The sequence below is a fragment of the Styela clava genome, chromosome 4 (genome assembly GCF_964204865.1).
Source record: "Styela clava chromosome 4, kaStyClav1.hap1.2, whole genome shotgun sequence".
NCBI classification, from domain to species: Eukaryota; Metazoa; Chordata; class Ascidiacea; order Stolidobranchia; family Styelidae; genus Styela; species Styela clava.
The window spans coordinates 25136421-25149779 of NC_135253.1; the positions used below are offsets into that span (position 1 = coordinate 25136421).

At 37.2% G+C, this 13359-nt stretch overlaps 1 protein-coding gene across 8 annotated transcripts in view; it reads left to right on the forward strand.

The window, feature by feature from the left end:
* LOC120325661 (otoferlin-like) overlaps window positions 1–13359 on the forward strand; it is a 166990-nt gene that overhangs the window by 59043 nt on the left and 94588 nt on the right. The gene's annotated exons all lie outside the window — the stretch shown is intronic.

Below are 13359 nucleotides of genomic sequence, written 5' to 3' on the forward strand. Positions count from 1 at the left end.
CTCCAATGAATACCTTCTAAAACTGAGATAAGCTACAGCGCTCATAGAATGTGCTTCAAGGCGCCACAGATGCCACAGATTCAACTTTTGACTCGGATTATTTTATGTAACATGAAGAGGTTTTCATAAATGCCAATCATCATATTTGTTAGACAATCGTGTTGTGACAATTTGGTAAGAGGTATGTAATATAATGATATCAGTAAAAGTCTGAACCAAAACCTCTTATTACCGCATGTTAAAACTTTCAGTTTCAAACTCATACCCGCCACTTAACTCAGGGTGTAATAACAAACCGCTCTTTTGAAATTTAAAAAATCAAAACACTTTTCTGTATCATACATACCAAAATTTTTGTGGCTTCAAACGCTTCTTGGACCCTCAGAAAACCCAGTTTTCCAGGTTCGCGAGCTGCTACAGTCTAACTTGGCAATTAGATATTTCACTCTTTTAAAAATCCTTGGCAACATTGGCAAACCAAAAAGGTCCCGATTCTTTCGAAAAGTTGATAAATATATTGTAAATAGCTGCTTGTTCATTGTCTTGTTCATAGCGAAGGCGGGGAATGGAAATGTCTCAGAAATATTGTGTATTTGTGCTAAAGTAGCAACCGAGTAATTGTTGTTGTTTTATAAATTTATTTCACCGACGTAACCTTGCCAACGCCGCCACAAATCGCTTACGGTCAGTAATCTCACACGAGTTCCGGTCTACGCCCAAAAACTAAGATGACGTTATGAGAATAAATGAGTTTATTCTTAGAAATAAAGAATACAGTATTTACAATGGTGTTGGCAGATTAGTCCACAAGTTCGCTCCGATAGTCTCTGCACAATGACTGTGTGAGGAGTTGCTATTTTGTGAAGAAACGAAACTTCTCTTGCTCGGCATTGTATACAATTGTTACGCCCTCAATGAGGTGGTGTGCATAGGTTCCGAACCCGGAAATTGTAACCTGCAAAGGCACCATTAAGTCTAATGATCTGTAAAAAAAATTGAAATTACTCTGAAATTCGTACCATTCGAGCAACCGAATCTTGTTCAATTTAAAATTTTGGAACCGACTCCGAGTTTGAAAAACGACCGCCACTTCCGATTCCAGCAGTTTTTTCCCTATCAGTGGATGCTCGGGTTCAAATTCACTTCCTCTTCCTGGTTGTCATGAATTGAGAAGGTCATGCTAAACCGGTAATTCTCCTAGACCATCAGTTCTTAAACAGTAGGCAATGGCTCACTGCTCGACCACAGAAACATTGTCAGATAGTACCCGAATCTATTAAATATTCCTAGATTTAGTGATAAATTAGTTAAATTTGATTGTATAAGAAATAAATGATAATGCAAATTTTGTTTTTGAATGGTTATTTTTGTTTAATTATTAATGTGGAAATTCCTTTCTTTGCGAAAAGAATTTGTTTGTTTTTCTTGTAGTTTTTCTCTTGCATGGGAAAGTCAATGGTCAACAGAATTATTTGTGCAACAAAAGTGGTCCACGACATAAAAAGGTTGAGAACCAACCACTGGCCTGGACCTACACATGTCAGTGCCTTAATGTACAAAGATTTGTTTAGATATAGACAGCGTGAAAACTATGTTTTGCAACAGTGGTTCACGTTGCCGCATTCCAGACATGCAATTCTATATTTTTATTAAATTTGTCTGGACGTTATCTCGATACGACGGCAGGTAACGCAATACAACAACACTGATATCTATGGATCAGATTTCCTCTGCATAAACTGCGAACGTGGGGAGTCAAACGGGTCGTGTTTCAGACAATTGTTTTCACACCTATGACGCTTATTTTAAATTTAATGAACACGATGGCCTAACAGATGAAGCGTTGGACTTAGCTATGTTTGTATTGCGAACTACACACCTCCGGACCAAATAACATGCCCACTACCTCACTCAAGGTGTGATGAATTCCTGAATCTGAAAAATAATGGTCTCTAAGTATAGTAGCTATATATCGTTTGATATATGTCTATCACAGGACCTTGAACTTTCTCGAATCGAGACCACGGCGCACGCCAACTCAGAGTGAAAACAAAACGATCCGTGAGTGTAGCTATGGGAACTAGCTCAGAAGTAAACTCATCTCTTAACACAGCTGATCACACTCCCTCGGAAGTTTAGGAGACTCATCTCAGAGCAAATGTACGCGCCCTCACTCAGAGGCAAAGAAGACTCATTTTGGGAAATACCTGCAGATATAGCGGTTCAAACACTTTTATTAGCTCCAAATAGTCTTTGTTAGAATTATGACAAGTTTCACTAACAATAATATGGAATTCGTATCAAAACATGGCTAGTATAATATACCGGAGTACAGAGGGCTTGTCTAAAAACATGACCTAATTTCCTATAGAAATCTGATATATCGCCCAACGCAAAATATGATATCTTCACATATATTGAATGTTTTATGGAAGATTAAGGCTTTAAAAACTCCCCCGCATAGTAGTTTAGAATTACGCAGATCTAGTTTTGATTCCTTCTCTCAGGATAATATTAAATCCTTCATTGCGGGTGTCCGATTTCTAAGGATACGATAAATGCAATAACCTAGGCCAGGGTTCGGCAAACTTTTTTCGCTCGCGGACCAAAATATTGGTTGCAAGTCATTGGCGGGCCGCACATATTTTTAGAAAGTTGAAAACCGAACGAATGATACTTTTTATATTAAAAATGGAGCAGTGATACATCTCTCGAATAGAATATAGATTTATTTCCGCATTGCATTGCATTTTTGGCGCCATTGAACCCTTTGCACTTAGCATCAAGTTTTCTACGTTTTGTTGCCGTTTGTCTAATTATAATTAAATTATAGGCTCATTAAACGAGTAATTGTGGTTTTTATACTTGTTAGATTATAATAAAATTTAGTCTACACGCGCTTCATAATGAATTGTGTAACGTAAAATATATAATTGTCAAAACAGCTGTTTTGTTACTATAATTCAGGGATGCGTCGCGGACCGTGGGTTGCCGACCCCTGACCTAGGCGTTTTAGTGATGAAAAACTTGCATTGAATTTCCAGATCCTTCAGAAAGTTTATTTGAGAGCCTACTGAGAGTTCTTTGTATAGCACAAGGTGGTCCACGGTTGTCGGCCTCGCGGGCCACACTATTATTTTTGTATTGTTCGCGGGCCACAATAGTGCCAATAAAAGGTAAACAGTGCAATATAAAACGAACATTTTTTTTTGTCCAAACACTTGATCATTATTTGTCATTTATCAAGCTAAAACATGCAAAAACCACTAAAAACTCACTAAAACCTGCAAAAATCTTACTATATCTACATTTAGTGTAAGATTTCAAACTATTCATAACGAAGAAAGTGTCACAGAGAGAAAATTCCGTTTTAGATTGTCACCAACACAACTTGCAGGCATATCAAGCAAGCATTGTGGCATTTTCTGGTTATTTTTATGGTGAAACTACACCAAATGGGATTTTTTGTTTACTCTCCCGCAAATGCGACGCGGGCCACAGATAATGGAGCGGCGGGCCACACGTGGCCTGCGGGCCTGGGTTTGGACCACCCCGGTATAGCAAATAACATTCATTCGAATAAACCTTTGAGTATAAAATAAATCTAGCGGTGATTCAATTCTTGGTTCAAGAAAGGTGAGCGTTGCCAGTTATTTAATAAACAAAAGAGTATTCGAAAGCGTTTGACATTTGACCCCATTTATATCTGATGTAATCAAGTTGTTATTGTGTGTTACTGACGCTTTCTCAGATTTCATATATTTGATACTGTTTTAAACTAAATAATAAATGCAATTCGCTACTCAGAATTGTTTTTGTCATATTAGACGAAGTATTGCACTAATTCCAGATTATGGGTTTTGGTGTAGACATTCAGGCGAGGTCGTTCGGGAGTCATGATATTTAGCGCAAGTTTGACGGGTTAAAATAAAATTATTACTAATATTTATAAAAAAAACAAAAAAAGATTTGTAATCTTTATACTTTCTGATAAGACGGATTTGTTCGGCGCTAAAAGTACATCTCCAAATCGGCCGTGTCAACCCCCCCCCCCCCACGCCCCCCCCCCCCCCCCCCCCCCCGAACTTTAGCACCAAACGGGTTCGCCAAAACATCCCCCATTCCTAATGTCACGTGGTCATCCCAAATTTTCCAGCACAACCAATTTCACCTTCATATTCTAACAAAATGGCGTAAGCAGGCGCTATTCATCATTCGCATTCCTACGAGACAACTATTGCTATACGCAGACGACAAGCTCCGAAACTGTCAGCGCTGATTTATGTTTGTAGACGAGTATTTATTTAATATCAATTTTGCAATATTTTACTGTAAATACAGATCTTACGTTAGGATACGATGCTAGTCCAGTTCATATAAAAGATAGTGAACCTTTTTCGCACAAGTTACATAACGCAATGTTCAGCCTACACTGCGCATTTGGGAATTTCAATTTAACGTTACTAGACAGTTTCGTGACTAGATACATGCCAAATATTCGTCAGCCAAAACCCAGTCTATCGTCTTCACCGAAAATCATGTCATTCCTTTGTTCGACCTGTGGCCAGCCCTACTTATCGGTATTCCGCAAACCCTTGCTGACATTCCTGAACCGCAAAACTACTTCAGTTAACGTCAGGCAACGCCAAACGGGAAATATTCCGATCTTGTCGTTTCTATGCACTTTTAATAAACTAACAATGGTACATATATATAAAGAAAAAGTATGGCTTCTAACCGAGCCAGCCTTTTGAAGAAATGTAAGAAAATACGATAATTCCTTATGTGTGTAGCTCCTTATTATCGATAGATATCTGTGGATGTTTGTATATTGACTTGTTTGAAGTGGAAGCATTAAAATGCCAAAAAACGGCATTGTCAGGCTTCCATTACCCTTAACCCACTTTACTGAGCCAAACGATATTATTGCTTCTTTCGATCCTGGATTCCAACTCCTACGGATAGTAGTTACGGACAGAATTACGCAGATCTAGCTTTGATTCCTTTTCTCGGGATTATATTAAATCTTTCGCTGTGGGTGTCCGATTTCTAGGGATTTGGTAAATGCAATGACCTGAGTTTTATAGTGATAAAGGGTTGTATTGAATTGTCATTTTTGAATCTATTCTCGGGTTAAAATGCCTTTCACCTCGCCCATGATGTATTTGAAGTAAATTTTATATGTAAAAAACTATTAATACAATCCTGAATCAGATATGAGAATAATCAAGCCACCCATCATGTCACCCACTCTACTGAGACAAACGATATCATTGCTTAGTTTGTCCAGGGATTTTTGCCCTACTTATTCGCCGTGATATAATCCAGTGCTTACATTTTCAAACCGCGACACATTTCCTATCAATAAACATTGCTGTCTGAATCTCTCCAGCTTGATTGACATCCGAAAATGTTAACGAAACATTCAAGAATTAATCAATGTACGCCCTGACGTTTTCACTACAGAACTGTCTGAGAGTTTAACGTTAAGAATATTGATCGTATTTTTGGTATTGCTTTAAGCAGTCCGTGGAAAAGTAAAAAAAGTTTCTTGGGTGACGTCATAAGGCGTCATTTCTCCATTTTGTTGAGCAGTTTAGAGAAAAATTGAAACCATTCCTCTTAGATGAAGTCACATTACGTTATAGTGCTATCTGAATAATCGTTTAATTTTTTGTATTTCGTTTAGCAATTACTGAAGAAGCCTAATATTCTAAAATTGTCCTGAACAAGACAAGAACAAATACTTTAGTTCTGTCCAACTCAGTTTTTCTACTTTCTGGCTAAGGTAATGGTCGTTGTATCAGAACTCGAATTTTCAAATTCTTGCTATCAACATAGACAGGCCCTTGCCATTGCCACAGGACCAGGACTAAGTGTTCGCCTGAATGGTCTAAAAAATCAGATAATACTGAAGCAAAAAATATTCTGGCTCTGCCCATACAATTCCTCACAGCCTGGTCAAGGTGGTGGCGTGGGATTTTGATCACTATGCCAGCGCTTAGTTTCCCCTGATAGTATATAAACCCGTATCTCAACTTGGTAGATAATCCTGAGCAAATTCCCTGGAATCCTGGATGACGTGGCAGGCATGGAATCCAGGCCGAAACGTGTAAATCTGTGGAAAAAGAATAAGAATGTCATATGTTTAATCCACTAGGTTGGTGTTTGATTTCATGCTTTCCATCTCGCAGATTAGAGCGATATAAATATTATTTTGAAAGTTTTGTCACGAACATAAAAATTAAAAACAAATACTGGTGAATATGGGGCAACACTGATGTGAGATAAGAAGCGTGGCCGCGCAGATTACCACACAAGAAAATAAACTTGACAAGAATCAAAATAAACAATGGTAAGCCTATATGACTGTGCACTTTCATTTCTTATCAGTACGTCTTATCGGAAGTTGCGGTGATAATTCCAAGTTAAGATAAATATTTTTCTGATTACGCAGCTTATCGTGGTCAAATCTGTGTTTTTTCCTGAAATGTGGTAAATTACGTAAGATTGATTTTTATAGGCTGGAACTTCGAAAACCCATGACGTGATATTTTTATTAAAATTTTCCTCAGAACATGGGATTACCAAGAATCCAACTTGTTGTTAATGTTGAATACTGAATACCTATTACCATTGCACCAATATTACGAGATGCCCTTTTCTGTATTATTTAGTTTTAGATCTATCTGTTGGGCCAAAGTCGGTCGAAATACTTGAGTTCCGTTCGAGGTGGATGCAGTACGCTCACAAGTTTAATTTTAATATTCTTCTGCTCAATTTGCTAAAATAAAAATTTTAGTTTGAAATTTGAAAATTTGGCCAATGTAAAGATTTGCACACTTAGAAGTAAAGTTGCAGAAGAACACAGAAGGTCAACAGCAACATACACTGTATATAGCACAGGGATATACGGAGCGGTCACCGTGTTGTTCGTAACAAAAAAAAAGTGAAATTTTCTCAAACTATATTTTTCAATCTATTTTAAATCCATATTCAATACTTGTCGCTTTCGCTTTTAGTTTTAATGTAATCGCTCTGAGCCCTGGGTGGGCCATTCTGGGGTTAGATTTGAGGTTGGGGCAGTATGGGGTTGGTTTATTTACGAAACAAGCAAAAGATGATGTAAGTCAATACATATGTACTTGCCGTATAAGAGAATCTTTGCCCAAAGCAAGGTCGCGTGCCATCAACTTAAAGTGAGAAGAGTAGTGATAGAAAAGGTGACAAATGCTACATCTACTTAACTCCCACATGATCTAAATAGAATTTTGTTGACTAGTCCTGACAGTCTCGGAGACTTTGCGAGCACTACCATTAACACGCCTATTTCCGGGTCGTAATAAGTAATTTCCGGGTCAGTATACTCTCATTTGTTTTGCTCTCGTATTTGACAATTTTTTTTCCAAAACACACGTTTTGAGATTTCATCGAGGCAAACGGTTTATTTACTGTTTATGGGATTTCCTTATCGGGGACAGAATCTGAACAACAAATATCTTTGAAGCCAAAAACTTGCTTTGACGATATGATGCTCCATTAGTAATGATTAAAGATTGGCCACGTGTGATATAAAAAACTGTATCCTTTCATCATGTTTGGCCATATATAAATACCTGTTCAGTGTTGATCATAGATAAATAGAGCATAAAATGCATAGGAAAGCATAACACGTAGTAGTTAGTGGTTCATTCATAACGACAATTGGAAATGCTATCTTCATAAAATAGTTGCTTTTCATGTAATAGCGGATGTTTCAACACAGCCATGTTCACAGTAAGCGTGTGAAATATACGCCACGGTCGCAGTTGTACGTCATACTAAACATCTTTATTTCATCCTAATGCACTAGTGGAGCGTTTCTCAAACTGTGTTGTCCTCTTCAGAGTATTCCGCGGAACAAGGGATCGAAATTACAACTAAATTGGTCGCCACGGCGATCTCGGCCATACTGTGGGTCGTAAATTTGTTAATTACCTGGCGACGAACAGACGAACAGGCCTTAATCTAAACAGGCGGAAAGGCCTCGTGTCAGTCTGAGAAGCATGATGTTTTTGATCACCGTACAATATCATTTACCGACAGCCTAAATTTCTAATTGTCACAGCAAACTTTTAGTTTAGGAATCAACCCTTCAATTTTACCTTTACCTAATTTCTTGGGGTTCCGTGAAGCGAGATGAAAATCCTATGTGTTCCGGGGCCAAAAAATTTGAGAAACGCAGCGCTGCATTAGTGAATTTTTAAAGGAAAACTCGTTTGATACTTTTTAAACTTATCTTTTTTGTCTTTTTGTTCCAATTTTAATTATTCTTTATTCTGCAATCAAGATTAAAAGACAATTTATTGAAAAGGGCAACATGGACGAGGGCTGTTCAGGGCTAATGTCATATAAACATGATATTCGAAATTGTCTGATTATTGTTCATGAAATGTCAACCCTTAAATATTGCAAATCCGCTTGACATTTATTTCATATCTCGACATTTCGAATCAATTAAGCCGTTGCCGTTTGCATTATGCTGTGAAAGCTGGTACGTCATTGACACGCCAAGTATTCTATTAAACGTAAACGAACATACCGGACCCGATGGCCTAATGGCTGACAAAGGTTAAAAGATCTTGTCAGTAATACCTTTAATTATGGCCACACCCCGCTCCATCCATTCTTTAATAAATTGGGTAGAAAATGTTGAATATAAGTTTTCGTTCTTTCCCAAACAAATACAAACAACTTAGGTATCAGCGGGAGTTTGCAAAAGGCGTGGATCATTATGGAAGCGAAACAACGCAGTTCAGTGAATTTTATTCTGAATTGAGAACAATATTTGCATAAATCGAAGCACGAAGATTTAATATTTTAACTTTTTTTTTTATTCAAATCCTATTGATCAGGATCTTCAAGTATACGCCTACTTATATCTCTGCTATCAGAAATAATTTGCGAAAAGTTGCAAAGTTGAGCGGATTTATTTATGGAAAGCCAGATAATCAGAAACTGCATACGCGGAGATTTGTGAATGTGCGCACATTCCACCGGCTTTGATTCTCGTTCTAATACGGGGCCCTTATAGTGAGCGCTGTGGCCGACACAGTGCTTATATCGTGCTCCACAAGTGTATCGGAATAGCAGGTTTGTTTAAATCATCCCATCCCCACCACCTCACTCAGAGTATATATTAAACTACGATTGCGGAACCGTTACTAAAGAAGAAGAGCCAACGTAGTCACTATTTGTCGTAACTTTTGCGGCATCAGCATAAGATACATCTTGATAACCAATACGTCAGCGATAATAATCTGCAAACTGCTGGATTGCAATGACATGATGTTTGAAATTAGACTGAGGGAGAATTGGCTCGATCTTGCCATAAATTGCCAATAGCGGATAGAAAACAACCAACGCTAACAGTATGGACATTTTGACTCCACAACTTGATTCGTACACAATTAATTATTTAATGTGTAGCTTCATTTGGAGCAGCTTAATTACCTCGTCTGCTTTACTAAGGCAAAACTCTTACGTGAACTTCTACGCAAACTCGCTACAAATGTGAACTCGATCTGAACATTACAACCTTGCGCTGAATTAGCTGACAATGTAATGCTGTTTGAGATACCAATAAAAATTCTGCCAAAAAATCAGTAATTTCACTCGAAAATATCAGTAAACACATTTCTAGTCGCTGTGTTACTTTGTAAGAATCATATTCTCGAGTGTTAACCACCTCCAAAAACGTAATTTTTTCAGATTTCATTCGTTATCTTCGCTCTAATTAAAGATGCGTATATGAAGCTGGCGTTTTGATTTCTGTGAGGTCCGAAACCTTTTACATATAAGATTCGATCTTGGCTCTATTTCTGTGATGTTGGGTCTCAGTACTGGTCCCAAATCTTTCCAATTTAGTGGAGTTTTTGTTTTAAAATAATTCATCGTCGAAAAAGATTTTATTGCGATCCCATTGAGCCCTTTCACGGTTCATCGATGGGCCGGGAACCCCGTTTCGAAGAACCTACTCAATTTGGGCGGAAGATTTAAATACAAAATTTTTATCCGCCGATGCCATCATACTCAAGTAATTCGACAGACAACCCCGTCCATTCAAAACCAAATTCGTTATTAAATATATAGGGATTAGATAATAGTTTTCAGCAATTTCAGCTGGAACAGCATTATAAGTGATTTCAAGTTTTATTGAATTTTTATTTTTATCAAAAAAATGTTTTCTAAAATTCAAACTAAAACTTGTGGTTTTGCGACACGAAACTACATATCCTGGAATGCAGTAGAAGCATTATTTTTTATTTCTATTTATTGTCACAAAAGATAACATTATTATCCGATCAACGTGTATGAGTGAATATAAGAAAGACCGGGCTAATTGTATATTAACAATCCCACATTGCATACGATTGCAACAAGTCCTATTCATCGTTAGCATAACTGGTTGAGAACATAGTTTCGACAGCGTTTTGAATGTCTGTCCTGTCTGACCGAAAGACTATGTTGATTGCGTATTGATAATAATGTATTGTAGTTTTACCAAAGTTTTGCTGGTACGCATATTCCACGAAAGCTCGTTAATATGCAATTAGGTTCAAATATTCTAGGTTTCAATATGACATTCGGTTCGAATATTCTAGGTTTCATTTAATATGACACTCGGTTCGAATATTATAGGTTTAATATGACATTCGGTTCAAATATTCTAGGTTTAATATGTCATTCGGTTCGAATATTATAGGTTTAATATGACATTCGGTTCAAATATTCTAGGTTTTCATACGACATTCGGTTCATATCTTTAGGGTTTTCATATGACATTCGGTTCAAATATTCTGGTTTTCATATGACATTCGGTTCGAATATTCTAGGATTCCATATGACGTTCGGTACGAATATTCTAGGATTTCATATGACATCCGTTTCAAATCCCCTAAGATTTCATATGGCATTCGGTTTATATATTTCGTGATTTCATATGACATTCGCTTCAAATTTACTAGGATTTCATATGACATTCGGTTCCAACTATAATTGTATTTGGGAAATGAGCCCAAAGCGCCTGTAGTCGTTCGCTTATTAATTAAAAACTGGGCATAGGCTCACTACATATATATTCTCTCTATCTTTCACGCTATAATTCAAAAGCAGATAAAATCACTACAAACCCATCTGAACTTGTAAGAATGCGGGTTAGGTGTCTTGTATTCGCCTCGAGCAAGCTAAAGTATGTTCCTTACAATGTCATGATACTGACCGACCTTACATGGAAATCCCCCTGACCTGACAATAAAGGCGTTCCCAAGATCACAATATACAAAGAATAAAAAAAAATCCTCCTATTGAAGGTGGATTTTGTCTCGGTGGAGCATTTTGTGAAGAAAACTTAAACCTGTGCTACAATATTCCAAGGTTTCGCGTGCCGAGACTCCAGATCAGGGGTGTACGACAGGCGACCCACGCGCCGCAGCCCGGCCCGCCAGGTCATTCAGCGTGGCTCTTGTCATCACCCAGATTTTCCACCATTCGAAATAAAATCCGAATCCGACTTTTTATGTTTAAAAAGTCAGTTACGTGGGTACAATAAATACATCAGGGATACTCAACTGTTTCTACCGAAGATCCGCATACAAACTTCAAAATTATTGGAGTCCGGTGTTTCCAGAAAATATATTTCGACATCCGTAAACGCGCACTTCCTCGACCGGCTAATGAATATCAGCTAATCAAGATTGTTTATTATGGTGTTATATTTCTTTTCATATATATTCAAAATAATAAAAGTCATTTTATAAAATGAAACTCTAAAAGTAGGGCCAATGATCCAAAATAAAGAATTATGTGCTGCGGTCCGAATCAAATACTCGAAAGGTCCGGATTCGGACCGCCAGTTGAGTAGCCCTGCTATACATCATGTATTTTCTTTTCGCTGCGTTGAATTTTCCGCTGTTTTCCCCCGTGCATAGCAGTAGCCGCATTTTCTTTTGGCTTTTCCCGCTCAATTTATTACTGGAAGGCTAAGCGATTGCCGCATTCTTTCTTGCCTTTCCGCTAAATTTTTGTGTGTGGCCTAGCTAGATGACTGAAGTTCATTATATAACCGTCCAACAAAAATGTTTCACTGCCTTGCGCTAAGAACATGGCACGACATCCTAATATATACAATGCTGAACCCCGAATTATACAACTAGCAACGACCTGTTATATATTGAGAGCCCACAGTGCCGGAGTAGAAACGGAATTACTCACTCACAAATCCATTATAGTCGACCTAACCTGCAACTCACTGATATCCAATACACCAGAAGAACAGGAACAAGTTCTTTGTAATATTTTTATTAATGAAATAAGAACATGGAACATTATTTAATAAAATATTTAACAGAAAAACCTCTGCGTATCAGTACAGTGATCATTTAGAAATAAATAGCAAATAAGATAGAAACTGGAATGCGAACGAATAAAGATAAAATAACAAATGTTTGGGAGGGGGATTTCCCAATGTCGTCAAAACAGAATATAACTTCTTAAAAGTTTTCTACAAACTGGAGGGTGTAAATATTACTGAGTTAAAATTTTGTTGGAGGAGTAGAGGGAGGTAAAAAATATTTATGAGGGATTCCCCGTGGTGTTGTGAAAGTGAAAAAATGTTATAATTAGAAGCCAGCTTTTGATAGTTCGATATTCTACAATTCCTTCTCGTTTTCGAAGTGATTTGATTCGAAAACCGTTTCATAAATTATGATTTTATTGTAAAATTTTGTTTTTTAAAAATACTTTATGAAAGTGAGAGAACATTTTTTAATTAATTGTCTTGATCCCAAATTTGCCCAAAAGTAATCATTTTTATACTCCGATCTTTTACTTTACGTAAATAATGTTAAAAATTGTATATGCCTTGCAATGTGAAATACCACGTAATTTTGCGTTCAAAGGTTATAAAACGTAAAAATTAAACACAAACAAAATTATCAAAAAATTATTTGATGATATAAATTATTAGCATGATGTAATCATGGCCTCCGGTGTTTATCCATCGAGACAAGATATAAATAAAAGGGTGCTCCCACGGTATGCGTACGTAGTATGTGTATCAGGTTAGGCTTTAATTTTTTTCTAATTTTCAATATTTAATTCTATTACGAGTTCGGGGACTAGTCAAGTGACTCCCGTAGTAACCTTCCACAAATACTACGTTCCTGTGTCCGCCATCTTGGTACGCATACGGAGCGCCAATAAAACAATATCAAAATAAATGTTTGGGAACACTCCTTTGTGTTATTATAACCTGGTTGGGAACGCAATTTTCAAAATGGAATCATTAGGCCAAGGTTGAATTTTGGTCCCGAACTCGGC